At 43.7% G+C, this 8,983-nt stretch overlaps 1 pseudogene; it reads left to right on the top strand.

Moving 5' to 3' along the window:
* The first annotated feature begins 620 nt into the window (after positions 1 to 620).
* Positions 621 to 2,578, top strand: LOC147358865 (olfactory receptor 5A2-like; annotated as a pseudogene).
* Positions 2,579 to 8,983: the final 6,405 nt, after the last annotated feature.

The following is an 8,983-nucleotide window of genomic DNA, read 5'->3' as shown; positions in this document are numbered from 1 at the left end:
CAATCTTGATTCCAGCTTGTGCTTCTTCCAGCTCAGTGTTTCTCATGATGTACTATGCATAGAAGTTAAATAAGCAGGGTGACCATTTACAGCCTTGATGTACTCCTTTTCCTATTTGGAACCAGTCTGTTGTTCCATGGCCAGTTCTAACTGTTGCTTCCTGACCTACATACCGGTTTCTCAAGAGGCAGATCAGGTGGTCTGGTATTCCCATCTCTTTCAGAATATTCCACACTTTATTGTGATCCACACAGTCAAAGGCTTTGGCATAGTCAAGAAAGCAGAAATAGATGTTTTTCTGGAACTCTCTTCCTTTTTCGATGATCCAGTGGATGTTGGCAGTTTGATCTCTGGTTCTTCTGCCTTTTCTAAAACCAGCTTGAACATCTGGAAGTTCACGGTTCACGTATTGCTGAAGCCTGGCTTGGAGAATTTTGAGCATTACTTTACTAGCATGTGAGATGAGTGTAATTGTGTGGTAGTTTGAGCATTCTTTGGCATTGCCCTTCTTTGGGAAATTTCCCCTTGCCTCTCCCTAAATATTATCCTCAAATATGCAATGAATCATTCCCAACTTCTCTTGGTCAGGAAGTACTGGTTTCTGCTTTTCCACGACCACCATGACTTGGCCAATTTCAGTCAACTTTGCTGTTGCTTCCTTCTTCCACCTCACACCCAAAGGTAAGCAAATAGCCCTGTATCCCATAATGATGCTGATCGAGCTAGTCCGAACTTTGGATTTTTTATGATTTTATGCAGTGATTTGTATGAAAACTTACCATAGGGGCCCCTAGGTGGCCCGGTGGCTGAGACTCCACACTTGCTGAGCAGGGAGCCTGGGTCTGAGTCCTGGTGGGGGAACTGGGTCCTACATGCTGCACCTGAAGGTCCCACATGCCACGACTGAGACCCGGGGCAGCCAAATAAATAAATAAAAATAAATATTTTTAAAACCTATATAATTAGAAAAAATGTCTAGTTCTAAGCATGCATTTACTGATACTGCACATATATGTGTTTGTATATATAAATCCCCTTTCCCTTTAATTTTGCTACCTAAAAGAATGGATTGTTTTCATTGTGGGTTGAATCTCCTCCCTCAACATGGAACATGCAAAATACTATAACCAGTTGTATTTACTTCCTTTTTTGGATTCTTATACTAAATATGCATAAAATAGAATAAATTCCTAACTTTATTGTTAATCTGGGTTGATATTTTCAAGTCAGAAAGTCTAAAAAAGCCATAAGAAACCCAAACCTAAAGAAGCCCTGAGACTCAACCTTCCACTTTTCAATTGAGAAAATGAGGAAACAAAGAGATTAAATGACTTTCCCACCGTCTCCAGGGAGTTGGGAATAAAGTTGTGAACAAAATTCACATTTCTGACTCCCAGTCTCTCTCTCCTCTTTTAGACCGCTTCTCTTTTTGTCAGCAAAGTATAGAGCACACAGATTTTAAATAGTACGAAGGGATTATCATAGGCTGACTTGCTCGGAGAAGACTTTGCCTAGCAGGTGGCTAAACCGGGTATCTGCTGTAAGATACTATAGGAAATATCGACTCGTAAACAAAGTCTAACAGATCACAGGATTGCTTCCCTCCTTTATTCAGGAAGCAGGTCTGCGGCTGCAGGAAGGAACAGCACCATTGTGACAAAATTCATCCTCCTGGGATTTTCAGGGCAGCCTGAAATGAAGATTTTTCTTTTTGCATTATTTCTGGGCATTTACCTCCTGACCCTCGCCTGGAACCCGAGCCTCATGGCCCTCGTCAGGATGGACTCCACCTGCACACGCCCGTGTCCGTCTTCCTCAGTAACCTGTCCTTCCTGGATGTCTGTATGTGTCCTCCACAGCCGCCAAGACGCTCTCTGACATCATCCCGGAGCGGAAAACCGTCTCCTCGGTGGGCTGTGCCGTGCAGTGCTTTGTCTTCTGCGGGCTGGGGCTGGCTGGCTGCTTCCTGTTGGCGGCCATGGCACTTGATCGCGGTGCTGCGATGTGCAGCCCGCTGCCCTACACGGTCCTCGTATCTCACACCCTTTGTTTAAAGAAGGCGGCCGGAGCCTACTTGGGTGGGTTCCTCAGTTCTTTGATTGACACCTGCTCGGTCTATCAGCACGATTTCTGCGGGCCCAACGTGATCAACCACCTCTTCTGTGACCTTCCTCCAGTCCTGGTTCTGTCCTGCTGATACTTTTGCCAGCCGGGTGGTGACCTTCCTCATGGGTGTGGGCGTTGGGGTGCTGTCTGTCCTTGTGATCCTCATCTCTTATGGTTGCATTGCTGCTGCCGTCCTATCAGGTCAGCTAGAGGGAGGACCAAGGCCTTCAGCACCTGTGCCTCTCATCTGACTGCTGGGACCCTCTTCTATGGTTCTGGTCTCTTCATGTACATGCGACCTAGTTCCAGCTACTCCCTGGACCAGGACAAGGTGGTGTCCATAGTCTCTGCTCTGGTGATTCCTATGATAAATCCCATCACCTACAGTCTTAGGAACAAGGACATTAAAAATGCCATGAGGAAAGCTGTGCAAAGGGATTATGTAATTTTTCATGGGCATTGCCTTTTCTGACCCTAATATAATGTTTGCAATGAAGCTGTGAGCTGGGTCACTTGTTCAGACTCATGTCATTTTGGACTAGTTGATCTGCATAATTTGTGATGACCAGGCCCCCCCCCCCCCTTTTTTTTCAATATTTCTCTAACCAGTTTCCTATTGCTTATTGGGAAAAAGTTTGGCCATTACTTGTTTCTAGAATGAATAACATTGCATAGATTGAGATTAGCAGAAAACTTCACCATGAGGAAGGCTGATCAACTTGGAGTATCAAAATATGAGTTTGTGTCTGTAGGTGGAAGACATTGAAAAAAATGTTAGTCCAGTATTTAAGGTGGAGATTCTTCAGGTAGGTCCAGAACATAGCATTGTAACCTGAGGAAGGGGATTGTCGTTGTTTACTTTTTAGGACATGTTGGACTCTTTTGTGACCCCATGGACTGTAGCCCACCAGGCTCCTCTGTCCATGGGGATTCTCCAGGCAAGAATACTGGAGTGGGTTGCCATGCCCTCCTCCAGGAATCTTCCCAACCCAGGGATCGAACCCAGGTCTCTTGCATTGCAGGCAGATTCTTTACTGACTAAGCCACCAGGGAAGTCCAAGAATACTGGCGTGGGTAGCCTATCCCTTCTCCAGGGGATCTTCCCAACCCAGGAATCGAACATGCATCTCCTTCAGTGCAGGCAGATTCTTTACCAGCTGAGTTACCAGGGAAGCACTATACAGTTGCTAAGTGTTCTTAAATCATGAAACCTATGGTTATTAATCTAAATATGCCATCTTTATATTTGTGGCCTTATGCAAGTTACTTACAAGCTCTATTTTTCTCATGTGTAAAATGGGAATAATAACTGTATCTACCTCATTGAATTGATGCAACAATTAAGTGAGAATGTACATGAGAAGGGCTTAGCCAAGTGCCTGGTATATGGTTGTCTTGTTCTTTAGTCCCTGAGTTGTATCCAGCTTTTCTGACCTCTGGGACTGTAGCCCACCAGGCTCTTCTGTCCACGGGATTTCCCAGGCAAGAATACTAGAATGAGCTGCCATTTCCTTCTCCAGGGGATCTTCCCAAGCCAGGAATTGAACATGCATCTCCTGCATTGGCAGGTGGATTCTTTATCACTGAGCCATCAAGGAAGCCCCTGCCTGGTATATAATAATATTTAACAAATGTTAGCTCCTATTGTCAGCCATTTAGTCAATATTATTAGTTTTGAACACAGCAGGAGAAATTCAGGTTAATGTGCTAAAAAGAGACAAAGTACATAGCTTTATAATGTCTACTCAAATTGGGCCATAATAGTCTCAGTAAAAGGCATGTCTATAATTTCTCACCTTTGCCACTTCTTTTGCATATTAGGAAGCAGTTCTTTGGGAAGAAGAAAGAGCTTAAGCACATAGAACTGCCCACGTGTGGAAATCCTATCACTGTGCTAATTTTTTAAAATTAATTTTGATTGAAGTCTAGTTGCTTTGCAATGTTGTGACAGTTTCTGTTGTATATTAAAATGAATCAGCCATGTGGCTACATATATCCCTTCCCTTTTGGACTTCCTTCCCATTCAGGTCACCACAGTGCATTAATAGAGGTCCTTGTGCTATATACACAGTCAGTTATCTATCTTATACCTGGTATCAATTTGTTGTTGTTCAATCGCTAAGTTATTCAATTGCAACCCCATGCACTGCAGCACACCAGGCTCCTCTGTCCTCCACTGTCTCCCTGAGTTTACTCAAACTCATATCCCTTGAGTCGGTGATGCTATCTAACCATCTCATCCTCTGCTGCCCTCTTCTCCTTTAACCTTCTATCTTTCCCAGCATCAGGGTCTTTTCCAATGAGTTGGCTGTTTGCATCAGGTGGCCTGACGGGGTCCAGTCCCGGCTGATCCAGGGAGTTCGAAGCGGGGACAGCGTCGGCAAGGATCAGGATACAATAGCTTCAATTAGATATTAATTAGAGATGTAAAGAGTAATAGAATGAGGATAGCTCAGTAGGAAAATTCAGTGGAGAAAAGAGGCTGAGTAGCTTGGTTTACACGGGAGACCAATAAAACTTCAAGACAAGAAGTTTGCACCACTTACGTAGGCCACAGGCGTCCTTCCATTCTCCTGAAGGAGAGGAGACACTGAGGCCTCCCCAGTCGGATCTTAGAAGCCCAGGCATAATTAGTAAGCATGGCGGGTTCCATGCTCCAGATGGAGACTCAGCCAGAGTTTGAGAGAGAGAAAGACATGGGGAGACCAGTATTTCGAGAAACTGATCCCAATTCTTTATTTTCCATGGTCTACTTTTATACACTGAGATGTTAAGCAAAAGTCACGTGGGGTCAGCAGTCCTGACTTTTATCAAAGTCAGGTGCTTCATACAAATGTATACAGAGGTCTTAGGGGTGTTACATCATCTTCTTGCCAGGGGGCCTGCTGACAATTTATGACCCTCTCCTTGTGACAGTGGTCAGTCAACCAGGACACTTATATCTCCAGGGGTGATTATTCTTAAAACAGACGCCATCCAAATAAAGTTACATTCCTATAGGGTGAGGGTGTAGTGGGTTTTAATTAAGGAAAGAATTTACTTAGCCTAAGGTCTAACGTGATTAATATCAAAGGTTAATACTTATTTCTTCTATATATTCATTAATGTGTGTAAGGGCAGGGGATGTGGAGACTTAGCAACAAACATTGGCTCAACAAATGAAAAACCCTTCACCAATACAATTTCTAATCAGCCCACTATACTTATACCAATGGTTTTCTAACTTTTCTAAGGAACCTGTTTTTAGAAGGTTTAAAGCATCTCGTGCCTCTCACGGTTGGGAGGCTGTGAGCAATCACATGTGACCAGACAAGCTTGTCAGGCAGGCTAGAGAACCTTCAGAGGAGTTTGTAGGTTAAAACACTCTTGTCACACCCAGGAGTTTTTATTAACTGGAGCTCTAAGTTAACTCCTTCTCCGAAAGAGGTGGTGGGGGACAGCCCCCTGTAAAGTCAGAGGTGTAGGTGAGAGCACAAAGTAGTAAAGTAGGCAGGCTCTTGTTATGGGGGTAGATGCTCGAGGAGTTCCAGGGGGACTCCTGAGGGTCGATCCCGCCTTTGCATATGTCGAGCCTCCTTCCTCATGACCTTTGCCACGGGTGGAGTGCCTCCAGCCGGCTCCCCGCAGTGGCCAAAGTATTGGAGCTTCAGCTTCAGTGTCAGTCCTTCTAATGAATACTCAGGACTGATTTCCTTTAGGACTCTCAAGTGTCTTCTCCAGCACCACAATTCAAAAACATCAATTTTTCAGTGCTCAACCTTCTTTATGGTCCAACTCTCACATCTGCCCATGACTACTGGGAAACCATAGCTGTGACTAGACAGAGCTTTGTCGTCAAAGCGATGTCTCTATTTTTTAATATGCTGTCTAGTCTTGTCATAGCTCTGTGCTAGTTCTATCTGCTCCCTGGACACCTTGTCTTTTCCTTGTGGCCGTTTCCCTCCGCCTTTCTTTATATGTGCTCCATTTCACCAATTCTCCTACTGCCGGAGTCAGTATACAAGCCTCATCCTTTGGATTTATGTGGAGCTGTCACTGGTCTATTATTATTTCTATTTTTTTTCCTGAACAAAGATTCTGACTATAAGATCTTTATAAAAATTTCTTTTGTTTGGCCATATATATATATTTGCTAGTAATGGAAATTTTCTTTTTTCATTGAGAAGATAGATGTTTCTTCAGTTGATCCAACTACCCAGGAGAAAGTAATGTTCATTCATTAGTAATAATGAAATCTAGGGACTTCCCTGGTGCTCCAGAGGTTAAACTCCATGCTTCCACTGCAGGGGATGTGGGTTTGATCCCTGCTTGGGGAACTAAGATCCTGCAGGCCACATGGCATGACCAAAAAAAAATCTAGTTCTTAAGACAGGAATTGGCACAAAGTTTGAATAAAGCAAAAATGGTCTGGTAAGTAAGCCACATGTTAAATAAAACTTCCCAAAGTAGTGCATTCATTATGGAGTCCATATGCAGATATACATCAAACAGAATATTTTTGGCTCTAAGAGAATCAGGCGTTTTATAGCTATTTGAAATAGGACGAGGTACATCTGACTCCAGGGAGCAGCTAGCCAGATGGAGATAAATCTACTTTACTAAAATTATCGCAATCCAGGGTGTGGTGCTCCTTTCACAACAACCCAAAATCTTTTCCAGATGGCCTGAAGTTAACCACGTTCAGAAGCGCTGCCTGCATAAGCTGGAAGACCATTTTTAGTTTTCAGGGGAGAGCAAAGCCGCCAAGCTTGTTCTTGGGACAGTGGCACCATTCTTCGTCTTGTTAAAGAAACCACATGAAAAGCCAAATTACAATTGGAAGTCTATTTGGAGAGAAAGGAATCAAAGCCAAGTGGATAATGTTTATCAACACCAGGTACTGGGTCCAAGCAGGCTGAGACCCTGGGTTAGGGTACTACCAGTTTTCCTCCCCAAACATTCATTTTCCTCTCTTCTAAGTGACCATCTTCCATTTTAATCAAAATATTATTTACAGATTCATGAACTAACAGCTTTTCTTTCTTTTGGCCCAAGAAATGTTTTGTCTCTAAAATGTTTCTTTCACACATTTTAGTTACCTATGGTGATCTCACTTTGTGCTTTGATTTTTAGCATTTCCAGAAATCTGATTACTGTCCGTGTGTATCACCTACATTTCTCTAATTTTTGGTAGGTATATATGATCACACACAGATACACACATGCACACATACACACACACTGACTCTCAAATTAGTGACTGATGCATTAAATGAGCTCTGATGAGATTTTAAATATTTTTTCCCTTAAAGATTACTGGTCTCATGTTTCTGGCCTTAAACCTAGGCAAACCTAGAGCCTGCTTATTCTGTGATGACCCGCATGAATAAGATCATATTTGCATTCCCCTTCCTGTGTCCAGATAGCTGATTTGAATCTTCCTGAGGGGGCTTCCCAGATGGCGCTAGTGTTAAAGACCTCACGCAATGCAGGAGACACAAGAAACACAGGTTTGATCCCTGGGTTGGGAAGATCCCCCTGGAGGAGCATATGACAACCCACTCCAGTATTCTTGTCTGGAGAATCCCATGGACAGAGGAGCTTGGTAGACTACAGTCCAAGGGATCGCAAAAGAGTTGGACACGACTGAAGCGACTTAGCACGACCTACAGTTGAACAGGAACAGGCTGAGTCTTACATGGAAGGAGATAAACCATGTATCCGAGAATTCTCCCATCAGTTTGACATACAGCTACTTTCCCTGAATTCTTATTGTGTCTCCTTGTCCGTAACATCTTCCAAATAACTGGGAAAGAAAAGCCAACTGCTAATATCTGACCTTTGCTGCTTTTTCCCATCCTTGCTCTTCTTGCTTCCTTCCCCTTTTCTAATGCTGGCCAAGATCTCCTATGTGCAATACTGCTTATGGATCTGGCCAGGAATGAGATACTCCTCTTTTCTACAAGTTAAAAAGTAGCCATGGCAGGCCCTTATAGCCGTGGCTTGGCACTTTTAGAAACTGGACGTGGCAGGATCTTGCATCAGTGTTGCCAGACTAGATGGCTGGCACCATCTGGTCGGAAGACAGACAAACCACACTCTTTGGAGGGACCACATTCTAGAAACAAACAGGCCCCTGGAACCCAGGGAGCCCTCAAGGAAGAGCAGAAGTTTCCTCTGTCTCAAAACAAAGTTTTTCTGAAATAGAATCACGACATCAGACTGGACTTTAATGTCAAGATAAATAGAAAACCCACTATGTCTAAAGCATCACACTGATATTGTATGGTATATTCTTGTTACTGCAATAAAACCTCCTTCTTTTGCAAAGGGAGATTAGGTTGTTTTCATCTTGCATGCATGTGTGCATGCTAAGTTGCATCAGTCGTGTCCGACTCTTTGCAACCCTATGGACTGTAGCCTGTCAGGCTCCTCTGTGCATGAGGATTCTCCAGGCAAGAATACTGGAGTGGGCTGCCATGTGCTTCTCCGGGGGTCTCCCTCACCCAGGGATTGAACTTGCGTCTCTTAGGTCTCCTGCATTGTCAGGTGGGTTCTTTTTATCACTAGCGCCACCTGGGAAGCCCTGTCTTCATCTTAAGAAACCCTTAAGGAACAAAATTGATGAGTATAGCTCAGAGGGAGTAAGACCTTATATCAGACCCAATAAACCTCATAGTTCATTTTCTAACAAGTAGAAGTTAAAGAAACAGCTTGGCAGGGATCATCTCACTCTTGGGCTTGACCCCCAGTATAGGATACAACTGGGATAAGACTCATTCTGGGACTGAGATGCAGCTGAGGTGTCCTTGAACCTAATCAACAAGAGGTGGGTTCTGAGAAGTCCTTCATCTCAGCACACTGCCAGTCCTATCTTTCCTTCACTTATTTCGTGTAT

Source organism: Bos grunniens, chromosome 15 (genome assembly GCF_055505025.1).
Source record: "Bos grunniens cultivar Pamir isolate PY7600 chromosome 15, Bosgru_T2T1.0, whole genome shotgun sequence".
In the NCBI taxonomy this organism is placed as follows: Eukaryota; Metazoa; Chordata; class Mammalia; order Artiodactyla; family Bovidae; genus Bos; species Bos grunniens.
This window is presented reverse-complemented; position numbering and strand designations above follow the sequence as displayed.